This window comes from Macrobrachium nipponense, chromosome 6 (assembly GCF_015104395.2).
Source record: "Macrobrachium nipponense isolate FS-2020 chromosome 6, ASM1510439v2, whole genome shotgun sequence".
NCBI lineage: Eukaryota > Metazoa > Arthropoda > Malacostraca > Decapoda > Palaemonidae > Macrobrachium > Macrobrachium nipponense.
In genome coordinates this window covers 78,640,658-78,666,333 of record NC_061108.1, presented here as the reverse complement: position 1 = coordinate 78,666,333, position 25,676 = coordinate 78,640,658, and the positions used below count along the sequence as shown (strand labels likewise).

General features: G+C 40.8%; 1 protein-coding gene across 4 annotated transcripts in view; it reads right to left on the bottom strand.

The window, feature by feature from the left end:
- LOC135216880 (double-stranded RNA-binding protein Staufen homolog) overlaps positions 1 to 16,839 on the bottom strand; it is a 203,385-nt gene extending 186,546 nt beyond the window's left edge. For 3 of the 4 annotated variants that reach the window (XM_064252402.1, XM_064252404.1, XM_064252401.1), the window contains exon 1: positions 16,669 to 16,839. The gene's annotated coding sequence lies outside the window, so the exon portion shown is untranslated. The remainder of the gene's footprint in view (positions 1 to 16,668) is intronic. The other variant, XM_064252400.1, reaches the window with a different exon arrangement.
- Positions 16,840 to 25,676: the final 8,837 nt, after the last annotated feature.

Here is a 25,676-nt window from a genome sequence, read left to right as displayed (position 1 = left end):
GTCGCACACTTCTGAATGCAGAGTCCATTCCGTGGAAAGGACCTGATCTCTTCTGCTCAGAAGATCTGCTCTCACGTTCTTTTCCCCCTGGATGAACCTGGTTAGAAGTTATTCGCCGTTCCTTGGTCCAAACAAGAAGCTCCTTTGCTTTCTCGAACAGGGAGAAGGAGTGAGTCCCTCCCTGTTTCCTTTTACAGGCTAGAGCTGTCGTGTTGTCCGAATTCACTTGCAACACGGCACCCAATACTTGAGGTTCGAAGTGAACGAGAGCTAGATGGACTGCTGCTAGTTCCTTCTTGTTGATATGCCAGGACACCTGTTCCCCACTCCAGGTGCCTGACACTTCTCTCGAGCCTAGTCGCTCCCCATCCTTTTTCCGAGGCGTCTGTGAATAACACTAGGCGAGGGCTCGACAACTGAAGGGAGAGCCCTTGATTCAATCTGTTTGGCTCTAACCACCAACTGAGGTCCTCCTTTATGCTCTTTGAGAGCTGAAAGGAGTCCGAAAGCTCTTGGTGCTTCTGATCCCATTTCTCTCTGAGGAAGAATTGTAGGGGTCTTAAGTGTAGCCTCCCTAGTGAAACGAACTGTTCCAACGAGGAAAGGGTCCCCAGAAGACTCATCCATTCCCTCGCGGAACATTGTTCTATCTCTAGGAAGGTCGTCACTTTCTGTAAACATCTCTCCTGTCGTTCCTTTGATGGATACACACGAAAACCCCGAGAATCCATCAGAATCCCCAGATAGACAATGCTTTGCTGGGGATTCATCTGGGACTTCCCGAGGTTTAGTAACAGTCCCAGGGACTGAACTAGGTCCAGTGTTAATTTCAAGTCCTCCAGACATCGATCTTTTGATTGGGCCCGGATCAGCCAATCGTCGAGATACAACGAGATTCTTACTCCTTCGATATGAAGCCAATGAGCGACATTCCTCATAAGACCCGTGAACACCTGAGGGGCCGTGGCAAGACCGAAGCATAGAGCTCGAAATTGAAAAACTTTGCCCTGTACCATGAATCTTAGGTACCTCCTGGACGAGGGATGGATAGGTACATGAAAATAGGCATCCTGAAGGTCCAGGGACACCATCCAATCCCCTGGACGAAGAGCTGCAAGAACGGAGGAAGTCGTCTCCATCGTGAACTTCGTCTTGACAATGAAGCGATTCAGGGCACTTACGTCCAGGACTGGTCTCCACTCTCCTGAGGCTTTTGGTACAAGAAAAAGACGGTTGTAGAACCCTGGAGATTGAAGGTCTTGAACCCTTTCTATCGCCTCTTTGTCCATCATTTCTTCTACTAGTTGTAGCAGGGCCTGGTTCTTTAAAGAATCTCGGTATCTTGCTGTTAACTCCCTTGGAGTTGTTGATAAGGGAGGCTTCTCCCTGAAGGGGATAAGGTATCCTCTCTCGAGGATAGAGAGGGACCAGTTGTCCGCCCCTCTCTGAGCCCAGACTTTCGCAAACTTCAGCAGTCTGGCTCCTACTGTAGTCTGGAGGACTACTTTCTCATTGTGGTTTAGGGAAGGGCTTGCATGCTGATCTTCCTCTCTTAACTGGTCTCCTACTCCTAAGAGAGGGTCTAGCCGTCGTTCTCCCTCGAAAGGGCTGCTGAAAAGCAGGCTTCTCTCTTTTAGCCAAAGGGACTGCTGGTTTTAGTCTTTTCGCCGACTGCGCAAGCAGATCCTGAGTAGCCTTTCCGGATAAAGACTTAGATATATCTCTCACTGTCTCTTGTGGAAACAGGTGACTAGACAGGGGTCGAATAAAGCAGGGAGGATCTCTGTAGAGGAGACACCGATTTTGTCAAAAAAGAACTGTAGACAGATCTCTTTTTAAGGACTGCCGATCCAAAGAGAGAAGCCACCTCCGTAGATCCATCCATCAAGGCCTTATCCAGACAAGAAAGTACACTCGTTAAAACTTCCATCGAAACAAAGTCTGGATCCTGTGCTCTCTTAGCCAGGGCTCCCAAGGCCCAATCCATAAAATTAAAAACCTCAAGTGTGCGAAATAGACCCTTAAGTAAATGGTCCATTTCGCACATTCCCCATGAGGCCTTTGCCGAATGAAGAGAGCGTCTTCTAGACGAATCCACTAACGCTGAAAAATCAGCATCAGCTGAAGAAGGGAGACCCCAATCCCATTGGCTCTTTCGTGTCATACCAGACACCTGGCTTACCTTGCCAACTTCGAAAGGAGGGCAGGAAAAAAAACCGTCGTTGCACCCGCTTCTTTTTTTAGAGAGGAGCCAGTTCTCCAAGCTCTTGATGGCTTTCTTCATCGAAAGGGTCGGATTCATTTTCACGAACGAAGAGGACTTGGAAAGCTTAGTGCTTGAAAGCAGTGATCCCGGCGAAGGAGGATCTGGCAGGACGAAGAGAGTCACCGAACTCTTGAAGAAGCAGGGCTGCCAGTCTCTTGTAATCCGAGACGCCCGCATCTACAGGAAGTTCCTCCTCAGATACCTCTTCAAAGGTAGCATTAGGAGAAGAATGCCTCTTCGGAGAAGGAGTCCTAGAAGGAGAAGCGCTCTTTTCCTTCGAAGGAAGTTTGGTAGAGGAAGGAAGACCACTCCCCAAAGAGATCCTATTGCCTGAAGAAACAGTTTCTACTGGAAGGGGCCTCGCAGAAGAAGAATGCCTGCTTCTTCTCAAAAGTTCTTGCTGCCTGAGAGGGGAAGAGCTCGCATCTTTACAGGAAACTCTATAAGGAGTAGGGCGAGAATCCCGTAACAGGCTCTTTTCAGGCTCTTGGCACCTGTGAGGAGAGGCGCTAGCGTTACGTCGGTAGCGTCTATCAGGCGCTACGCGCCTTGGGGTAGAAAAATGATATTGTTATTTTACAATAAAGTTTTGTACATACTTACCTGGCAGACATATACTTAGCTTACGTCTCTGACGGTCACGACAGAATTCAAAACTCGCGGCTAAAAAAAAAGAACGCGACAGGTAGGTCAGGTGATCTACCTTACCCGCCGCTGGGAGGCGGGTGTAAGAACCATCATACCTTTCTTGCCAGATTTTTTCTCTCTTATACCTGTCTCCTGAGGGGAGGCTGGGCGGGCCATCAATCGTATATGTCTGCCAGGTAAGTATGTACAAAACTTTATTGTAAAATAACAATATCATTTTTGTACATGAACTTTCCTGTCAGACATATACTTAGCTGATTGACACCCTTGGTGGAGGGTACAAGACAGAAAATAACAAAGAAAAGGTAAACAACACCTGTTGTAGGATAAACATAACCTTGGTTCTTACCTGTTTAGGCTGAAGACTTCCTAGATACTGTCTATAGTCTGCATAGCCATAAGAGCTACAGCGAGGGCGTGACCTACAGCTGAAAAGACTCTTTGGGTCTACTAACGGGACTTGATATCCGCTTACTTAGTAGAATCCAAGTCGGATCATGTCAATTGGGGGTTCGCCCTCTTCTATGACAGAACCTGTCCACTACCAACGCAGGGAGCTTTAAACCAAATCCGATCACCTAACCAAACTAACGTTATTAGCATTACGAAACAAAAAAAGATGCCTACCTGCATCATTTTTCATACAACCATATGAACTCAATTACCAAAAAAAAAACAAGGGAAAAAACTACTAAGGATTGTTCCAGCTCCCTGCCCCAGCACCGAATCCGCCGATACGTACGGGCCTAACGCGAAGCACTCGTCATACGTAATACTGACGTCTTTTAGGTAGTGGTTGGCGAATACTGAATTACATCTCCAGAATGTAGTTTTCATCAGATTCTGAAGAGACATATTCTTCTTAAAGGCCAAGGAAGTGGCAATTGCTCTCACTTCATGAGCCTTGACTTTTAGGAGCTTGAAATGTTCTTCATTACAAGATCTATGTGCTTCTTTCACAACACTTCTAATGAAGAAAGACAGCGCATTTTTCGACAATGGTCTGCTGGGTCCTTTACAGAGCACCATAGTCTGTCCTCAATGCCCTTAAGGGTTTTCTTCTTCTAGAATGGTAGTATTTTAAACTCCTAACAGGGCAAAGAGTTCTTTCAGGTTCTTCCCCTACTAGGGCAGATAAACCACGAACCTCAAAGTTCCTTGGCCAAGGATTTGAGGGGTTCTCATTTTTTTGCTAAAAACGAAGGAAGGAAGGAACAAACCACGGAATCTCCTTTGAAACCTACCCTTCCTTCTAGGGCATGATCTCACTAACCCTTTTAGCAGATGCTAAAGCCATGAGAAAGAGAGCTTTCCTCGTGAGATCTTTGAAGGAGGCTAAATGTGGTGGTTCAAACCTAGCGGACCTCAGGAAACGAAGAACCACATCCAGATTCCAACTTGGAACTTCGTTCGAAGTTTTCTTGGAAGATTCAAAAGATCTTAATAGATCATGAAGATCTTTGTTATTCGAAAGATCTAAATTCCTATGTCTGAACACCGCAGCCAGCATGCTACGGTATCCTTTGATAGTAGATACTGCCAAACCGCATCTGAGGAAAACTAGGAAATCTGCTATCTGAGTCACAGAGGTACTGGAAGAGGAAAACTTCTGGTTCCTGCACCAACGGCGAAAGACGTCCCACTTCGACTGGTAGACTTTAAGGGTCGAAGGTCTTCTAGCTGAGGCGATAGCCTTAGCAGCTTTTGTAGAAAACCCCTTCGCTCTGACAAGACTTTTGACAGTCGAAAGCCAGTCAGATTGAGAGCGGGGAGGTTTCTGTGATACCTGTCGAAGTGGGGTTGTTTGAGCAAATCTTGTCTTTGTGGAAGTGCTCTTGGAAAGTCCACCAACCATTCCAGTACCATCTGTGAACCAATCTTGGGCGGGCCAGAACGGAGCTACTAGCGTCATTCTTGTCCTCTCCGAGATAGCAAATTTCTTGAGGGTTTGTCCTAGTACTTTGAAGGGGGGAAAGGCGTAGACGTCTAGCCCTGTCCAATCTAGGAGAAACGCATCCACTGAAACTGCTCCTGGGTCTGAGATCGGGGAGCAGTAAATTTCGATTCTTGCGTTCTTTGGCTGTTTGCAAAAGAGATCGATGTGAGGTCTGCCCCATCTTCTCCACAGGTCTTGGCATACTTCTGAGTGGAGGGTCCACTCGGAAGGCAGGAGTTGATTCTTCCTGCTCAGGAGATCGGCCCTGACGTTCCTTTCTCCCTGTACGAATCTGGTGAGAAGACTGAATTCCTTGTTTGAGACCACAGCAGAAGATCCCTTGCTGTTTCGTACAGGGAGAAGGAGACTGCGTCCCCCCCTGTTTCTTGATGTACGCCAAGGCTGTTGTGTTGTCCGAATTGACCTGCACTACTGCATTTCGGACGTGGGGTTCGAAGGCTTTCAATGCCATCCAGACTGCCATCAACTCTTTCTTGTTGATGTGCCAGGACACCTGATCCCCCTTCCAGGTGCCTGACACTTCTCTTGTCCCGAGTGTCGCTCCCCAACCTGCCTCCGATGCGTCAAACGGAAAACAACACATGGCTGGGGTTCGGCATGTAGAGAGACATTCCTTCCACAAATCGAAGTGGGTCGTTCCACCACCGAAGGTCTCTCTTGATTTCTCTTGAGATCTTGAAGGAGAACTCCAGATCTAGGGAGAGACGCCTCCAGTTCTGGCATAGGAAGAACTGTAGAGGCCTGAGATGCAACCTTCCTAGAGAAACGAATTGCTCCAGCGAGGAGAGTGTCCCCAGCAGACTCATCCACTCCCTCGCTGTGCATGCATCTTTCTCTAGGAAGGTCGTTATTTTCTCGTAGCAACGAGCTATCCTCTCTGGCGACGGAAAAGCCCGAAAAGCCAGAGAAGCTATCCGAATCCCCAGATAGATCCTCTCTTGACTGGGGATTAATTGAGACTTCTGGAAGTTCACCAGAAGCCCCAGCGAACTTGCCAATGTAAGGGTCTTTTGAAGGTCCTCCAGACATCTTTCTTGAGACTCTGCTCTGATTAGCCAGTCGTCGAGATAAAGCGACACCCTCACTCCCTCCAAATGTAGCCACTGCGCCACGTTTTTCATTAACCCCGTGAAAACTTGGGGTGCAGTTGATAGCCGAAGCACAAGGCCTTGAATTGGAAGATGTTTCCTCCCATCATGAATCGTAGATACTTCCGTGAAGAAGGATGGATCGGCACATGAAAGTAAGCGTCCTGAAGGTCTAGAGACACCATCCAGTCCCCTGGACGAAGAGCCGCTAACACTGAGGAAGTTGTCTCCATGGCGAACTTCCTCTTTTCCACAAAGACGTTCAGGGCGCTTACATCCAACACCGGTCTCCATCCTCCTGAGTTCTTCGGAAACATAGGAAAAGTCTGTTGTAAAAGCCCGCAGAGCGGGGATCTTTCACTAGTTCTATAGCCTCCTTCTCTAGCATGAGATCTACTGCTAGAGAAAGGGCTTGATTCATGATGGGGTCCTTGTACTTGGCTACCAACTCCCTCGGAGTTGTCGTCAATGGTGGTCTTGACGAGAAGGGAATGAGGTATCCTTTGCTGACAATCGATAGGGACCAATTGTCTGCCCCTTTGTGGGCCCAGACGTCGGCAAATTTCAGTAGTCTGGCACCCACTGATGTCTGGAGTCCTTGACCGCTATTTCTTCCTCTGACTGACTTAGAGAAGGTTTTACCTCTCTTAAAAGGTCTAGTCCCTCTGGTTGCAGAACCTCTGACAGCGGGTCCTCCTCGAAAGGGCTCCTGTCTCAGAGGAGTCTCTTTCTTGGTCTTGGGTTGGAAGACAGAGCGAGGTTTCCTGGCCGCCTGGGCTAACATGTCCTGAGTAGCCTTAGCTGAAAGGGCACTCGAGACATCTTGGATAATTTTCTTGGGGAACAGAAGAGGAGAGAGTTGAGCATACAAGAGCGAGGCCCTTTGTGCTGAGACACTGCCTTCGTGAGAAACGAACAGTAGACCGACCGTTTCTTAAGCACTCCAGCTCCAAACAGTGAGGAGACTTCACTCGATCCGTCTCTCACTGCTTTATCCATGCAAGTGAGTACACAGTTAAGATCTTCAGGAGACAGAGCATCTGGGGTCTTGGTCTTATTAGCCAGAACACCTAAAGACCAATCAAGGAAGTTGAAAACTTCCAGGACTCGGAACATTCCCTTCAGTAAGTGGTCAAGTTCGTTCATTCCCCACGTAGTCTTGGCGGACAAGAGGGCGGAACGACGAGCAGCATCCACTAATGAAGAGAAGTCCGAGTCCGCAGACGAAGGGAGAGCGAGACCTAAAGGTTTCTCCCGATTCGTACCACCGAATCCCAATCTGCCGGTCAGTTTAGACGGAGGGAAAGAAAAAACCGTCTTCCCTTTCTCTTCCTTAGAAAGGAGCCATTCCCCAAAACCTCTCAGCGCCTTCTTCATGGAAACAGTAGGTTTCATCCTTACACAAGACGAAACCTTCGACGTCTTCGAAGTGGAGAATAACGAAAGAGGAGAAGGGGGAGCCACAGGAGAAAGGATATCTCCAAACTCTTGCAGGAGTAACTCCGTTAGTTTCTTATAGGAGGAAACTGAGGCGTCTTTTGGTCCTTCTTCTTCTGAGGGGTCCTGTTCCTCCTGAGCTGAAGAGCCCTCCTGATCCTTAGAGGCGCGACTATTCTTAAAGGAGTCTCTAGAGGAAGTTAGACGTATACGTCTTGGAGACAATGCTTCAGGCAAGTGTCTACTTGCAACCTCCTTCTTGTCTGGAGGAGTGCGTTTCCCAGATCCTTGAAGCCTAATAGGAGTCATGCGGCAGTCAGGTGCAGAGCGCCTGTTTGAAGAAGAACTTCTATCAGGCTCTTGGCGCCTATCCAAAGGAGAGCGGCTACCAGGCGAACGGAACCTGCCATACGAAAAGCGCCTACCAGGCTCTTGGCGCCTGAACCGAGGCGAGAGAATCTCTGGCGACGAGCGCCTACTAGGTGAGCGCCTACCAGGGGAGAAGCGCCTGCTAGGCTCTCGGCGCCTGACTCGAGGCGAGTAAAAGTCGGGAGAAAGCGCCTGCCAGGCGAAACGCGCCTAACAAGCTCTTGACGCCTGTCCAGCGAAGGGCGCCTGTCCGATTTAGGGCGCTTGTCAACCGGAGAGTGGAGGCGAGACGAGGAGCGGCTACGAGGTGAGTAGTGCCTACTAGGCTCTTGGCGCCTGTCAAGGGGAGCGATCCTGTCTCGAGAAGAGCGTCTGTAGGGTGAGGATCTCCTACGCGCAGTTTGCTCCTTGTCCGAAGGAGAAACTTGTCTGTCAGGCGAATGTCGCTTAACGCAGATGTGATCTTGTCCGAGCAGAAAGCCTCCTGCGAGAATCCGAACGCACAGGTGAGCGCGCCTCTTCCGTCGAATAGCGAGAGTCAGGAGAGGGGAGCCTGGACTTCTTTACAGGAAGCGAGACGTCCTTCCTACGACGAGAAGACACGCAAAGAGAGCCAGCCAGAGCCGAAATCTGCGCCTGAAGGTTAGCCAAGACCCTTGCAGGAGAATTCACAAACTCGTGAACAGGAGACGAAGCTCGATCTCGCTCGGGGAACGATACTCCTGAGATCTCTTACGCTTCTTCGCTTCCACCTCAGGCTCTTCCGAAAAAACTTCAGGCTGGAAGGGCGGGCGCAGGGAGCGTTCCAGGCTCTCTTCGAAGGGCGCGAGGCTTCCGAAGAGCTCCATCCTCTTTTAGGAGAAGGCGAAGGCGACGACGAGAAGCACTGGCGCAAAAGTTTCTCTCTTGGAGCGATCCAAGGTAGCCTGGGAACGATCAACAGGAGCTACCGAGGGGACGCCTGACCGTTGGGGATGCTCCCTAACCTTCCTGCGGCTTTCGACTTTCCTCCTCCACTGGGACTGGGAGTCTGGAAGAGGTCTAGGCCTGGAAGCATTAGGGAGCCGATCAGACGCACCCTCCACTGCACTGGGTTCACTGCACAAATCACTATTGGAATCACTCTTACCTTCTAGTTGCTTGATTTTCCTCTCCATACTGCGAATGTGGCTTTCATTGAGCCCACTTCCGAAGGCGCATCTTCGGCTTCGGTGCAGGGAGCAGGAGCTGAAACTGACAAAGGAAAGGAGTACTTCTAAAATAGGATTATCTACATCCAACTCGCTAATACGAGATCTACTACTGCTCCTGGAAGAAGCTTTCCTAACTTTATCCTTTTCAAGCTTCCTCAAGTAGGAAGACAAAGACTTCCATTCATCCTCATTCAGCTTTTCACATTCATTACAAGGGTTATTAAAGGTGCATTCATTCCCTCTACACTTCAAACATACCGTGTGAGGGTCTACCGCAGCTTTCGGTAGCCTCACCTTACACTCAGTCATACAACAAACTCTAAACATAGCAGTTTTCTTAGTATCGACATCAGACATCATGAATCCAAGAAAAATCCAAAGAAAAATCCAAAGAAAAGTCCAATAACTGTCCACAAATCGCGAATGCCAGGCCAAAAGATCGGGTACTTCACCAAAAGTCCGTAGAAACAATCCAGGGCGAAAACGAGAAAAGAATCCAACTGTCAAGAGGTACCGACAACAGGTGTGGTCGACACCGACGACAGAAAAAATCTGGCAAGAAAGGTATGATGGTTCTTACACCCGCCTCCCAGCGGCGGGTAAGGTAGATCACCTGACCTACCTGTCGCGTTAGCCGCGAGTTTTGAATTCTGTCGTGACGTCAGAGACGTAAGCTAAGTATATGTCTGACAGGAAAGTTCATGTACAAAAACGTCTGCTCTCATCCTGGCTCCTGCCAGGAGAGGGGTTTACTTCCTTTCGAAGATTCTTCCACTCCCCATTCTTTACTCCTACGAAAGGATCGACTATCATTGTCAGGAGAGGGGCTTGCGCCCTTATTCGGGCGTCTAGACAAATGCGGGATCCTACTAGAAGAAGCTCTTCTGGTCAGAGTAGTAGATCGTTCTCGAAAGGGAGAGGCATATAGCAACGATCTTGTTGGGGAGTAGCGCCTTCCAGGAGAGACGCCTACCAGAGTCCGAATGCCGACTTGACGACCGTCTCTTAAGAGAGCTCTTTACTGGAAGAGAGACGTCCTTCCTGCGAGAAGGCTCCTTAGACAGCGAGCCTACTAACGAGGATAGCTGCTCCTGCAGTCCTACCAAGAACTACTTTGTAGAAGCACGAATTCCTTCCGGAGAAGAAACAGGAGACTTCATCGCTCTCTTCTTCTGAGCGGGAGAATACTCCGGAAAAGGCTCTGGGCTGGAGTCTAATGCGTCTCCTGCAGGCGCCTTCCAGGCTCTCTTCAGAGGGCGCGACTTAGACGCGGAGCTCCATCCGCGTCTTGGAGAAGTAGAATCCGAGTCGGAAAAACACTTCTTAAGGACGCTTTGTCTATAGCTGTCCAAGGCAGCCTGGGACAAGTCTACAGGGCCTGCCGAAGGGACGCCTGACCGTTGGGAATACTCTACATTTCGACATTCCTCCTCCCTTGGTCATGGCCTAGGAGCAATGCGGAGTCGGTCAGACGCCCCCTCCACTACACTGGGGACACTGTACACTTCACTGCACACTTCACTCTTACCTTCCATTTCTCGTAATTGCCTTTGCAAATTACGGATCGACGCTTCCATTGCAGCTTTCTCCGATCGAGACGAATCTACGATTTCGCTGCACAGGGAAGGAGCTGAACCTGCGTTAGCAGTAGGAGAAATTACATTGAAAATAGAAAGATTGTCCTGATTCAAAGAGCAGGACCTAATTGAACTTTTAGCAGCTTTCCTAATTCTATCTTTCTCCAACTTATTTACATACGCAGTCAAACTCTTCCATTGCACTTCAGTCAAACTCAAACATTCGTCACGTGTTACTAACTGAGCATTCATTCCCCCTACATTTAACACAAATAGTGTGAGGGTCCACCGAAGCTTTCGGCAGTCTCACCTTACATCCTTCTTTCACACAAACTCTAAAACGAGTTTCAGGCACAACATCAGCCATAATGAAGAATCCTAAGCAAATCCAAATAACGGTCCAAATCAGCGTATACCAAAGCCAAAGAAAGAATACTTCACCAAACAATCCTTAGCAAAGCAAGCAGAATTCCGTGCAGGAGGAACTAACAACGATGTTGTTAGCACCGGCGACAGAAAAAATCTGGTCTGAAAACGGGAATGGTTCCTATTCCCGCCACCCAGCGGCGGGAGAGGGTGATCACCTGACCTACCTGTAGCGTGTGCCGCGAGTTTTGAATTCTGTCGGGACATCAGAGACATAAGCTAAGTATATATCTGCCGGGGAAGTTGCATGTGCAAAAATATATTTTCAAGGCAGTTTTTAAATCCAATATGGCGTCGACTCTCATCAGGCCCCTTTCGTCTCCAGCATCGAGACCACGTCCTTCCCAGCGTTCATTTAAACAACATTAGCGTATATTGATACTACTCAAGATTGCAGTTGTAATTAGCACAATAAAATAACATTTTGTTGCCTATATTATTGAAAGTATGAGATGTCTTATTCCTGGGGTCATGGTTTGAACTGAAATGCATTTTTACCCTGTAATCAGTGGTTTTATCCTTACTGCCATCAAAATTGAGACTCCACAGTGCTTATTTGATTGCAATTACAAGTACCATCCTACTTACAACCAAGTTTGGTTCCGACCCACTGGTTGTAAGTCAGAATGGATGTAAGTCGAACCTTAAAAAGTGGCCAACATACTGGGTAGGGTATACTATCAAACCTTTTATATATAAAAGTGCCTACTTAGTACTGTAATGTAATGTACAATCATTATTTCAATCTTTTTACCATAATGTACTTCTACTAATACATTTTAATCATTTATGTAATAGTATATATTACGTACAGTCAGGCATTGAGTTACAATGGGGTTAGGTTCTTGCATGCATGTCAGAAGTCGATTCTTACGTAAATTGGTTTGCAATTCAGTCTACAGTACAGTTAATACCAAATGATGCTGCAGATAGGGCAGGGTAACTCAAACTGATGCTGCCTGAGTGATGAGAGTTCTCATGCCTGAGTGATGAGAGTTCTCATGAGATGGCGCAGTGCTAAGTAACTCAATGGTCAACTGTCTGAAGTAAGGTTGTAAGTACGAATGGTCGTATGTCAAGCAGGTTGTAAGTCGGATAGTAGTTGTATATATATATATTGTTCTTATTTCACTCCAAATTGCACTTGAAATACGTTGAGTTTGTTGACAGCAGTGTCTTAGTAGGAACAATTTTTGTCTTCATGTACAGGGTGTCAAAAAAGGCTCAGTACACCATTACAAGTATTTATTGCTCAGAAACTATATAACAGAGTAATGCAGTTTTTTGTTGAATGAAGTGCTCTGAATGTAAACTTGAATGTAGAACATTCTACAAAAAACTGCATTGCTCTATGCTACCACAAGAAGCCTTATACGCGAACGTATTCATATGGCATAGGATACAGAGGACAAGTATGGGCGCAAAATAGAACATCGGACCCTGCCCAGGCAATTTCCCTTTGTTTTTAACCATTTGGAATAGGCCATTTCATTTGGCTATAGGTGGTTGTCTGGAACTGTGTAATGGACGAAAAGTATCCCATATAATAACAGAATCGAAATATATCTGCGTGTACGCACTAGGAATCTATTTAAAGTGCACCTAGATTAATCACTTACATTAGTCATTTATGTTAATCAGTTGTATTAAGTGCACATATATTGATCATAATTATATGAATCCATATACATATGTAATAATAAATCAGGTAGCCTATAATCAATGTTACCTTTTATCTTACCAATAACTGCAGTTATGAGTTAGTTTATGGGTCAATGAATCAGCATAAAAATTAATAATTTTTATCACTTCATATATAAATTTTTATTAGTTAAAATATGATTTTTATCATGTTAATCTTTATCCTATGCAATTACCAGAGTACATTAGTATTTTCTGTAGCATATGTATCTTAATGAGTTGAAGTGAAAAACTGTATCATTACATATCACGTGATCATTATTATTTACGAATATCATCATATGCATATGTCTTATATCTTATTACATGAATCTGTATTTGTGTACACCATGAATTTTTTTTTTTGTCATATAAGTATTTTCTATATATCTATATATATTCACCATAATGTCTGTATCACACTCCTATAAGTCAAATGCAAGTCAAGCTTGAGTAATATTCAGTGGTTGTTTTTTTAGCTGACCGAGCATTATGTAAGTGTTACATAATAAAAATATGGAATGTTATTCCATATATACAAAAAACTAAAACCATGATTGGTATTATTACAGTTTCAACCATTATGGGAAATCTATTACGTATATTGATATTTTTCCCGAGTAAAGCACGTGATAACAAAACACTTCTTCTCAATACATTATTGTCGCTAATGCTTACTTACAGAGAAAACAAAAAATTAAGTTTTTACCTCGAATTTTTCCTAAGTCGGGAGAGGTGTTTCCTCTACGGTAATGTTTACTTTTAATGAGCCCTCTAACTTACTTTCTTACGCAAAGAAAAGCAGTTCCAGTTACTCATTATTGGCTGAGAGGTGTGACATCGTTATGACGTCATGGGTTTCATAACCAATTACGAACGACTTTAGTCGAAAACTAAGTTTCACTAGCATTTCAGCGGAGTAAAAAAGTTACCTGTCTAGTGTCCACTGGTATCCTTGTTTGACTGAATACTCGAATAATGAAGCAAAAAACGGCATTTTGTCTTCCTGTTCCTATGGCAGAGGCAGTGGCTGGCCCTTCTGGCATTAATTTTGACAGACCTTCGATTTCCTACCAATTGTTTGCAGTGTCAGGGAACCTTGCAACGGCTTCACGTTTTCCTCAAAGCACCAGCACATCTTTATCAACCAACAGTTTAAGGTAAGCTTCATTAATTTATAGAGTATATTATAATGGTGGTAGTATAACGATGTATATAGCAGTACCATCACTTTGGATTTGGTTTGATGGATGTTAGGTAGTGGCCTTAAGGGGGGGTTCGCAGGGGGGGCGGAGCCCCCCACTAGGCCTAGGTAGGGGTACAGGGCCCTAGGTAAGGTTAGGTGGTTGTATTAAGTTCGGTAGTGCCCCGAAAATCACTTTTCTCCTCCTCCCCCCACCCAAAAACCCTGCTTCCCACTGGGATCCCCCATAATTAAAGTAGGTAGTAGGTTTATGCTTAGATTTTGTGTGTAAGAGTAACTCTTAGTTTCTTTTTTATTCATTTCCTCATGTTTGTATGCGATGTGCAACACCAATCTGGTCGTTTTTTGCCGTTTTTCGTCGTTAATACTTGAAAAACGGGTGCGGCCTTCTCCTGGACATTTACCTTTTTCTGGAAAAACTCGTTTTACTCCAATTACATAGTAAATCTCTAAATCGGATGGTTTGCAGTCAAAATAAATGTTAAATCTGTTGGAACTACATTATTTCTGATGCAACAAATATATTTTTATTCCAGTTTTCCCATAATGGTTGAAACTGTAATTTTACCCCATGATTAATTAAAAACCAGTGACCCAAGAGGTCAACCAGATTGCTTGCAGGAATGTGATCAGACCAGATACGATAAGTAGGCTAAGATGACGTATACAATAAAGTAGGCTAAGATGACGTGTATAATCAGTCAATGTCTAGAGCCGTCACCTGTGGTCATTCATTTATTTGTAAACTATAGCCAAAGCGTCTTGCTTGAGGCGACCACCGTGACCTATAATTCAAACGGCCTACGTGATTTGTAATCTATGTCATCTGTATGTATGTTCGTATGTTTGAGCTACTGTCTGCTTCCTTTATATATTGTAAACCAGATTGTAGAGGAGAAGTGATCAAGCCATCATCATTAGAAGACCTGTCCATTTTTATCTGAGCTTCATCATATAGAATTCAATCAGCCATAATCATTGGCAGACTTGTACAATTTCATCTTGTAATCTCAGAAGAACAGATGTATTTTTGTACTTAAGTGTTCTCTACTAGAACCTCACATCAGAAAGAGATCGAATGCAGTTAGCTATAACTACTATCATCATGAGTTTAACACATCTCCGTCGTCGTAACCACAGAAGATACTGACTTCGTAAGTTATCATCAAACCCCAAGACATTCCAATGAGCATGGAAGTCGTAACCAACTGACTTAGCATAAGATTATCGCAAGTCTAACATAACCTCACAGGACGCCTTATTATACAAGGCAACAGCCCTTAAACATACATCTGGCTGCCAATAGCAGCGGCGAGCAGACGACAGGTTAAAGAATAGTTTATGAAAAAAATTTTGTAATTATTTTATAGCACTTTTCATTCATTCAAGTCTATATTACCATTGTGACTTTTTTATTTTAAATAATTGTACCTATGCCTGAAATAAATGTAACCTTTAATGTTTGCATGCTAGGAATGGCAAAATTTCATCATTGCCAATTTAGTGGAGCTTCACATATACGCCAATGCATTTACAAACCGTTTCCATTAATTCTAGTAGTCATAGTAATACAATATCAACAAAATCGCTCTAATATTCATGTATATATGCTACAAATAGAAACGCTAACTTCATTTATTCCCACAGTTTTGTGTGACTCTTTACCCAGTTTGGAGGATAAACATATACCAATTGGCAACAATGATAAAAAATAGAAAAGCGCAAACAACGACATTGTAGCTACTGTTCACAGCAAAATCATTCACATTTGTGTCAGGAATCTAGTAGTTACTTTTTCTACAACGAATATTTAGCGCACTCTTCTTCCTCCAGAAAAATCCCAAGTTTTCTTGGACTCGAGGGCGATCGTTGTCGTCATTTAAGATTGTTGTAAAGAAAGTGTCCTAGCGTCTATGGGTACAAGTGGTGTGCAGATTTAGCACATGAAATGGAAAGTTTATTGACACAAGTGACTCCACAAACATCAAGATGGTGTCAATCTTCCACACGCAAGGTGTTTTAAGCAAAAATTTTGAAAGCATCATGGAGGTATGTTTGCACTGGGCATGGCTAGTCTTTCATCAACCTCTGTATAATCTTAAATTATGACATTATCTTGTACTTTGGGAGAAAACTCATATTTCAAGTGGAAAGTACAGATCTTGAGGTGTTTCTTCCATGCCCGATGACTGGTGTCCAACGCCGGTGTCAGGATGTGTTACAGTACTTTTTCTGGAGGGTGGGTCAACGAGCGGGCAAGATTGGCCCAGGTTGTTCACCCTGGTAGGTAGGTAGGTAGGTATACTACAACCAGCAATCAAATAGGTATAGTGGTAGTAACTAAAGTAGCCTGTAGCTACTACTTATAGCCTAGTACCTAGGTAGATCAGTATCCGGCTATGAATTCAAATACTATATAGTATTAGCTACCACAATCTATCATCCTAAGACACGAGTGACTTAGGTAATTAAAAGTCATCGACGTCAAATAGCCTCAGTTGCCTGAACGAGTTCCTTGCATGCAAGCCGATTAGCTAACTTTGGGATTAGGTAGGCCAGCCTTGTACTCTTCACGATGGGCTTACTATAGCTATTACTTCACACAACTAGAGGCACATTAATAAGCTAAAGGACAAAGCTCGCCAAAAGCATGTAAGATAGAAGTGTTCTGGATTCGAGGTGAGGCCGAGCCGAGCCCGAGCGTCAACAGCAGTCGACACAACATAAATTCATAGGTAGTCAGTCGCTCGAAAGCGAGACGAGAGATGCAGACGACAACCCAGACAATCACCGATTATTAAATGTTAAAAATAATACACTGACCTTACAGTTCTAGCCTCTCACTTCACGTCAACTACGAGAATTGGAGTTATATTCCAGCTGAGATGAAATCAGAGGCGAGAGGAGCAATAATAGTTGGTGAAACGTATGGCAAACAGAGACAATATCCTACAAGCTAGTGAGCGGCCATGCTGATGGATGATGTGGGATACGTTCTCTCCTAAGATATATATAATTATATTACACGCCACATTATAATTTCAAACACACTATTAACAGTTCACTTAATATATTTATAATTTTAAAATAGTCATGTAAATTTAATTTCGTATTTTTCCTGAAATACAGCACCCGGTATATTTTCAAGGAATTGTTCTTTTTAAAATCTACAATAGGGGCAACGTGATGCGTTATTTGTATTTAGCATTGAACTATATAGTGATTTGCTATTATTATTTTATTTATCGTATAACATACTCATGCTATGAATAGGTGATATCTTTTAAGCCAAGAAGTCATGAAATATCTCACAGTAGTAGTATTTAAGAAAAATAATTCTTTTCATAATCATTATAATAACGCACTGATCTTCAACTAATGCAACAACCATAGGCCATAGCCACTCACATCAGGTTTGTACTATCATCGTCATCACCATCATCATCGTTTATTTTTGGAAAACCACCTTTCGGCCTTCATTTGATGCACCCAATGGTCCACATCAGTTTGTCACCCGGAGTTCACGGTGTTCGTTAATAATTTGATTTTCCGTGTAGTATCATTTTATTATTAGACAAGTTTTTAGTTAATAGTTATTGATCCAAAATGTATTTCTATATGTTTTACATATCGGTAGTTCTTGGGAGCCATCCAACTAAACACCTTGGATGTGTATATATTCAAGTGGTCCTTTTCCAATACCTTCGACGCATCTTGGCTCATTGAAACTATATATATGTGGAGGCTTCTAGGTGTTTTTAAGCTTTCGGTGATATATTGCAATAGATGTTATTGACAATTATTTCAACCTTGTATTAATCTTTATCGCTATGCACACCAAAACGCCCATTTCTTATTTGATTCGTGCCTTTTACTATTATTTATCGCGATACACACCAAAACGCCCATTCCTTATTCGACTCGTGCTTGATCGGTGCTAATGAATCTCAAGAAGCTTAGTAGGCTATAATTATGACCCCCACTGTGTTTTAACATTCATTGTTAATTTGGATGTTTTGCTGATTAAAGCCTGTAATCTCTTGTACGTTAAATAATTTGGTAGACCGTTGTAAAGACATCAACAGTTGTCTATAATCTTTTAGTTGTTAATACAAGCGTTTTTAACTATCAATTTTTTACATAGTTCTTAACCCTATACTCTGTTTTTTTTTCCATCTGTCCATCCGCCTGTGGTGTTTGCACATGGTAACACTGCTTCCCGGGCTTTATCCAATTTCGAATAGTAACGGTGTAATTCGCATACAGTAAATTATTAAAGCATTTTTTCAATTGCAAATGTACACCCAGATATCCTTTTATTTACCTAAAACTTAGACATAGCGTAACTATTTAAAGCCCGGGACGCAGTGTTACCATGCGCGACCACCACAGGCGTATGGACAGATGAAAAAAGCAGAGTATAGATAGGAATCCCTGTGCCAAATGACACAACTCCCCAGTAACTTTTGTATTTCCCGCCAAATGTTTCCTACAATTCATACTCATTGGATTCAGTTAGTTGTTTGGAGCGACGTTCGGCACATGCTGTTAATGTAGTGTTTAATTTGCTGCTCCTCTTCATCCACTCCAGGTGAGTACTCAATTATCAAAATGAAACATCGTTCCCTAATATGATAGTATATGGTGAAAAAATATTTTTACAGAAAAAGTCATTAAACCCCTTGTAAGTAACAAATACAATGTTTTGACGGTGTAATAGCCTCATTATGATCTTGTACATAGTGAAACATGACTTACATGTCCAGGACTTAAGGATCATAATATTCAAGTTAATTCTCTAAGAAATTCTTACCCTAATCTTGATTACATTCGACAGTTGCCGTAGCATTCAAAGATTGTAAAAAGACGTGGAAAATTTTAGACACGGTGCGGTCATTCTTGCTCTCTTGATATAGTCTTTACTTTTGAGAATCGGGTTTCATCCACAAATCATTCATGAAAAAAAACTGTTAGGTAATAATATTTATTACCACAAATAACTCAATATGTATTGCAGAGGCAATTAAAGTATTATATCGTGGGAGATCTTTTAGCCTCGCGGCAAAGAAATGCAGTCGTGTAGGGCTGTAGGCTACTACGAACTGCTTTGTAATGGGAGCATATGGCCAGAAAATCTTTGAGCTGACATGCTTCTTTAACCTTGATTAAGATTTCTATTTAAAGACAGTAGCTTTGTAAACAGCAACTAGCATTCGATCCATGTCAACGTCAAAGTAATCAAAGTGTGAAATCCCTTACGTTAGCCAGTATCCAGTGACTTGTGCTTTCCCGCTCGAAGTTCTAGGGCTCCTCCTCACATCATAGAAAACGCTCTTGCGGATGCAACTAGATTTTTTCAACCTACCTTAGCCGTCGCAACATTGAGTGCCATTGACGTCAGCTAACTTTAATCGCTTTGGAATACAAACATAAGTTTGTGTAAACTAAAATAATCGCATTCACCACTTACGATGATGCAATATATCCCCGTTCATGAAGTAAAATGAGTAAATATTGTCGTCGTGATACATAGTACTAAAATCAGAAATTCACATTCTATCTACCAGATCTCTATGAACGAATCCATCTGAGAAATTCCAATTACTTCGGACATATATCGTGTTTTAAAGTATCTGAACGGTTTTGTTTTGCAGTTTTAACTTATATGATATAATTTGCAGTATATTTTCATATTCTAGAGTAAATTTAGTGATTATGTCTTTTCAGTAAAAACAAATGGGAAAACTGCTGTTGTGAAAATATGTCGCAGTCAGTCAAGTTTATCTCACGATTTCATTCGTGATTTTTTTGGACCTGTACAGAGCACTACTGTGCTTGTGGAAAATACGAAGTCCAGATAAGTAAAAAGACAAGCAGCTTATGAGCAATTACTGGAATTATGTAAGAAATTGTGAAAGCCAAAACTGCCAGCCTTTCATGGTATCTTTGACTAATATAAATTAGTTTTACAATTATTATGTAAAACATTTTAAAGGATAAACGTGGCAATAAAAACATTAACATTCTTAAACGACTGGAATTTCACTAGTAAAACATTTGAGAGGAAATCTGTCCATAGTGATCCATATCACACCTTTCATCGATATTCAAATTCATTCATCTCCAGAGTCAACTTAGATTCCTGTTATACGGAGTAAAGTTCGTTTAAGAATGATACATTCTATATCACCTTCAGAGAGAGAGAGAGAGAGAGATTCTGAAATGCAGGTAAACCTTTAGGCAAGTTAAATAAAATGAAAAAGCTGAAAAGCATATTGTATATTCAGAGGTCCTCCTAAACTATATGAATGGATTCCGTTACCCGATTACTGTACCTGACGCAGCAATCAAAATTAGGAACACCCTTCACCATCAGTCATTCTTAAATCATTTCTATAACGTTCCGGGTTATTTTCCTTTAATTCTTTCATTTAAGTCATATGGTAAAACCTCTCTTTGGTAAAACCTCTCTTTCTTGGCCATGGTTTCACCCATACTTTACGATTTTTCTTGCATATTTCATGCTCGTATTCGTCTTGCAGGAGTGCTATTATCATTATCGCACTTATCTTTCTTTTACTTGGTGCCATGAATTAAAAACACCCACTATATCAGGACACTACAGGACTGAAAGGAACACGGCCACTGCATATTAACTCTGCCCTCTCAAAATATGCGTAGAGCAAGTCCTCTACGTGTATGGGCAATACTCAAGCGGACTGGAGCGCGCGCTAATCCCGGCAGGACAAACCCCATGCCAGTCGCGTACGTGTACGGCCTGGCCGCCTTTGCTGTTCACGACGCAAGGAATGTCGGTCAAGTTGATAAATTCGAGATATTTGTTTTATATTGAATTCAAACATTTATAATAAACTAGAAACAAAGTTATTTTAAAGTAAAAAGGTTTTATTGCATATACAAGCTGCATATACACCAGCATAAATCACTATAGCTGAAAACTCATGTTTTTGCCGCTGAAATGTGAATGATAAAATGTCTTCGTTATTTATTCCAGGACCGAGGTTGCCTGTGAGATTCTTATAAGATCTTAGTTTATTAGAATAATATTTTGCTCAATGACGTGTTTTTTTTTTATTTAAAGTTTTGTCTAATATGTCAATGGTAAATTCTATTTCGTTTAATGGTCATAAATATATGTCATATTTGTTCATGAATACATATTTTTTTTACTTTTGTAACTTTTTGGTATAATTAAGCATGTTTGCATATCTTTATTTTTTTTTCCTACAATGATTCCTTATGGACACAGGCTTTCCAATATAGTTACATGCTAGTAGGGTTTCCTGTCTAGGGTTAATGAAGGAGACATGTCCTACTTTTAGATCGTGTAGTACTCGACATGTGTGAATCAATTAGTATTGCCAAGTTCGTCACCCCTGTACTTTTTGTACTTATCCGCTATCTATTTCTACTGTTTACTATAAACTTTTTTTTTTTAGCCTTCATTTCATCTCATTGATAAACGTTTTGCCTTTAGCTTACGTTAAAATAATTTCCTATTTATTCAGCTGGTTGCGTCCTTTGTGTTCTAGGTTGGTCACAAATATCTTCATCGCTGCCCCTTACCAAATGATGGCGGTCCTAGAACACAGTTTTGTGGTGTGGTGACATTTGAAGTAGATTTTTCTTTCTTTTTTTTTTTTTGCAGGGGGAGGGAGCGGGTTAGATTTCAAGATCACCAATTATACGCCAAAATGGCTGCCCGTTAAAGCGGCAATGAAATCATTTTAGGGCATTAATTGCCTTCATATCAATTTTGAGAATTTTTCATATCATTAGCAATACATTGCAGTGGACCAGTTTTCACAGTGCACATTATGGCAGCTGAAGAGTAACTTGCTTTAAAGCTGACTGATATTCTGGTAACATATTTCGCTTTCAGGACAGGAGGCTCAACAGTGTGCTATTGCGCCATAGTTCTCATAACACTGATGGAAAGACATGGGCGCCTGCAGTATATTTTCCAAGGGAGGACAAATCTTAACAAACATGAATAGTTTCCGGTATCAAGCAGACAACCACTTTTGACCCTTTGAGCTAGCAGATTAATTCCAAACAGTATCAGCACCTGCATTTCTTTAATGGACAAGGCAATTACACACACACACACACACACACACACACACACATATATATATATATATATATATATATATATATATATATATATATATATATGTGTGTGTGTGTGTGTGTGTGTATATATATATATATATATATATATATATATATATATATATAGTGTGTGTGTGTGTGTGTGTGTATAATTTTCCAGGATTTAAGGGAAGAGCAAGTGGCCTCTCTTGAACCTACATGCGGCTGCCCATGTAGAAAGACAAGGTTAATGTTGGTTACCGTGACTGTGAAGCTTGATTACTTTTATTACTGAAAGTTAGTTTTACACATCTAGGCTCTTGTTTATCATTGTACTGGCTGACCAACCCAGCACTGCCTGGGCAAACTCTAAATGATAATTGATAAACTCTCTCTCCAAGTCTCCCTCACTCTTTCTCCTCCTAACGCCCCCTCCCTCTCTCTTTTCTAATTCCCCCTCTACTCTCTCCCTCACTCTCCTCCCTGAGACCCTGACCCCCATTAACTCTCTCACTTCCTCTCCCTCTCTAACCAAGGGCGGATTTCAGGTGTAAGGGTCCCTAGGTCAGTGACTTTAGGGGGTCCTCTCATTAGCGGGCAGGCAAAGAGGGCCCTTTCAAGGGGGGGAGGGGTTTGGGAATAGCTTTCCTGGATTTATTTTCTAATTGAGCACCAGTAGTTTATTATTATTTATATTTCCTTAATTATTATCATTATTATTTATTTATTTTTATGCTGAAGCGCGGGGCCCTCTTAGGCATGGGGCCATGGCCTGTCTAGCAAACCCTTCCCCCCCCCCCCCCCCCCCCTTAAATCAACCACTGTCTCCAACTCTCCGCGTTTTCTCCTCGCTAACACTCCCCCTACTCTCTATTTCACTCTTTCTCCCCACTAATATCCCATGTACTCTCTCTCCAACTCTCCCTCACTCTTTCCCTCTTTCTCCTCCATAACAACCCCCACCTTTACTCACTATCACTTTCTCTCCAACTCTTCCTTACTCTTTCTCCTCCCTAACACCCACTCTACTCTCTCTTTCACTTCCTCTCCCTATCTCCCTTTCCTGTTGAGATAGTTGCTTCAACTACAATACCCGGCATTTTTGAAATTCTATATTTCACCCTTTCTCAACCCCCAATCCTATCTGGGATCAACTTAGGCTTAAGGGCATCGGGAGTGACACTATTCATCTTAGTGACCTTCCCACCCATACCCCATTTGGTGCCAGTGATGTCTTACCTCTACAGTATTCTTTTCCAGATAGCAAGTCATATGTTTACAGAAACGAGGTATGATAAACTTGAAGAGTTTATTTAGTTACTAAGTCTATGGCCAGAGCCAGCCCATTTCAGGGAAGCCCTTTTTAGGAAAAGTACATTCGCCGGACTCGGCTCCAATTTTTATAGTTCTTGTTTTATTAATTTTAAAATTAATTCTGTGCATACCTTGGTATATCGGGCTCTATCTCTAACTTCTAATTGGCTCTCTTTTCATCCTGAAATTCTCTTCCTTAAGCAGTACTTCCGTAACAACTGTTTCCCTGCCCATCTAGTACTTAAGGTTATTAGGAAAGTTCTTGATAAAAAACTTGCACCTTTATTACCTAAATGTAACGTACCTAAACTTACTATATATGCAAGCTTTTGTTTTTTACCCACCAATCAAAACTTTGCCAAGCAGTGTGCTAAAATTATTGAAAAACATATTGGTGCTCTAAATATCAAACTAATTCCAAAAAATCCTAAAACTATTGGCTCTTTGTTTCCCTTCAAGGATCGGCTCTGTCCTTCGATGACGTCGGGCGTCGTATATGAGACAAGTGCCCCGGATCTGGTTCCGGGAATTATGTTGGTTCGACTCGGCGTCTCCTCAAGGTCTAGGTCGATTCTCACATGGGCGTGAGTTATCGTACGGGCTGCATTGTCTAATCCCGAACTTTCCAATATAAGATCGCACGCTAGAAGTTGCAAGATATCGATCAAATATGACAACTTCAAAATAATTGGCCAAGTCAAGGAACATGGAGAACTGCTTCTCTTGGAAAGTCTGCTAATAAAAAGAATTGTACCTACGTTAAATTGCCAATCATCGGCTGTTACCCTGTTATAGCATAACTGGCTTGTTTGTTTATATTTGTCCGCCTTCTTTTTCTGTTCTGGTGTATTTTTTAGTGTGTTTGTCTGTCATTTTGAGAGGTGCGCCTTGCTCTTCATTTTAAGTTCGTTTTTACCTTTATTTTTTTCTTTTATTGAGTTTAGTTTTTTAAGGATCATTTTAAGCTTTCTTGGTTTTTAATGTGTAAATGTATTTAAGTGTGATTCAGTATTTAAGTTTAACTTAGTTTCCATTTTAAGTTTTCTTATGCTTTATATATGTTTCTTTTAATTATGTGTTCGGACGCTCCTTTTTATATAGATGTCCTGATGATGTGACCATGGGTCAAGAAATGCGTTGGCAATAAATGTATCTAATGGATGTGTATATGTTCCTGCGCCCTTCTCCTGCCTACTATATATCTATAATATATATATATATATATATATATATATATATATATATATATATACATATATACACACACATATATATATATACACAAAATATATATATATACATATATATTGCACACTATATAATGATATATAATATATAAATATATATATCTAGATATATATTATTATATATCTTAATATATATATGATATATATATATATATATATATATATTAATATATATTATAATATATATATATATAATATAGATAATTATTTATAATTTATATATATATATTATATTATAATATATATATAATTATATAATGTATAATAATTATATACTATAAGAATATATATATATAATATATATATAAGATATATAATAATATATATATATATATATATATATAATATATATATATTATAATAATGATATATATATATATTAATATAGTTATAATACTATATATATACTATATAATATATATATAATATATATATAATTATATATATATATACAAATATTTAATATTATATATATTTATATATAATATATATATATATATTATATTATATATATTTATATAATATATAATATATATTATATATATAATATAATATTATAATATATTATATAATATTATATAATATTATCTATATATATTAATATATATATTTGATTTCTAATATATATATATTTATATACATACACATTAATTATATATACATGATCTATTATATTTTATATATATATATATATTAATATTTAATAGATTATATTATCTGATTATATATATATCTATTATTATTATATATATAAATTATTACATATATATTATTATATATTATAGTATCATATTTATATTCTATATATAGATCTTATATATGATATATATATATATATATATATGATATATAATTATCTATATATATATATATGATATCTAATATATATTATATATATATATATATATGATATATTATATATATATATATATATAATGAGTTATATATATATATATATATATAAATATATATATGATATATACTATATATATATATATAGTATATATACTCATATATAGATATATATATATATATATGTATATATATCTATTATATCGATATATATATATATATATATAGTATATATATGTATATATATATTATATATATATACATATATATATATTATATCATATATTCTATATTATATATATT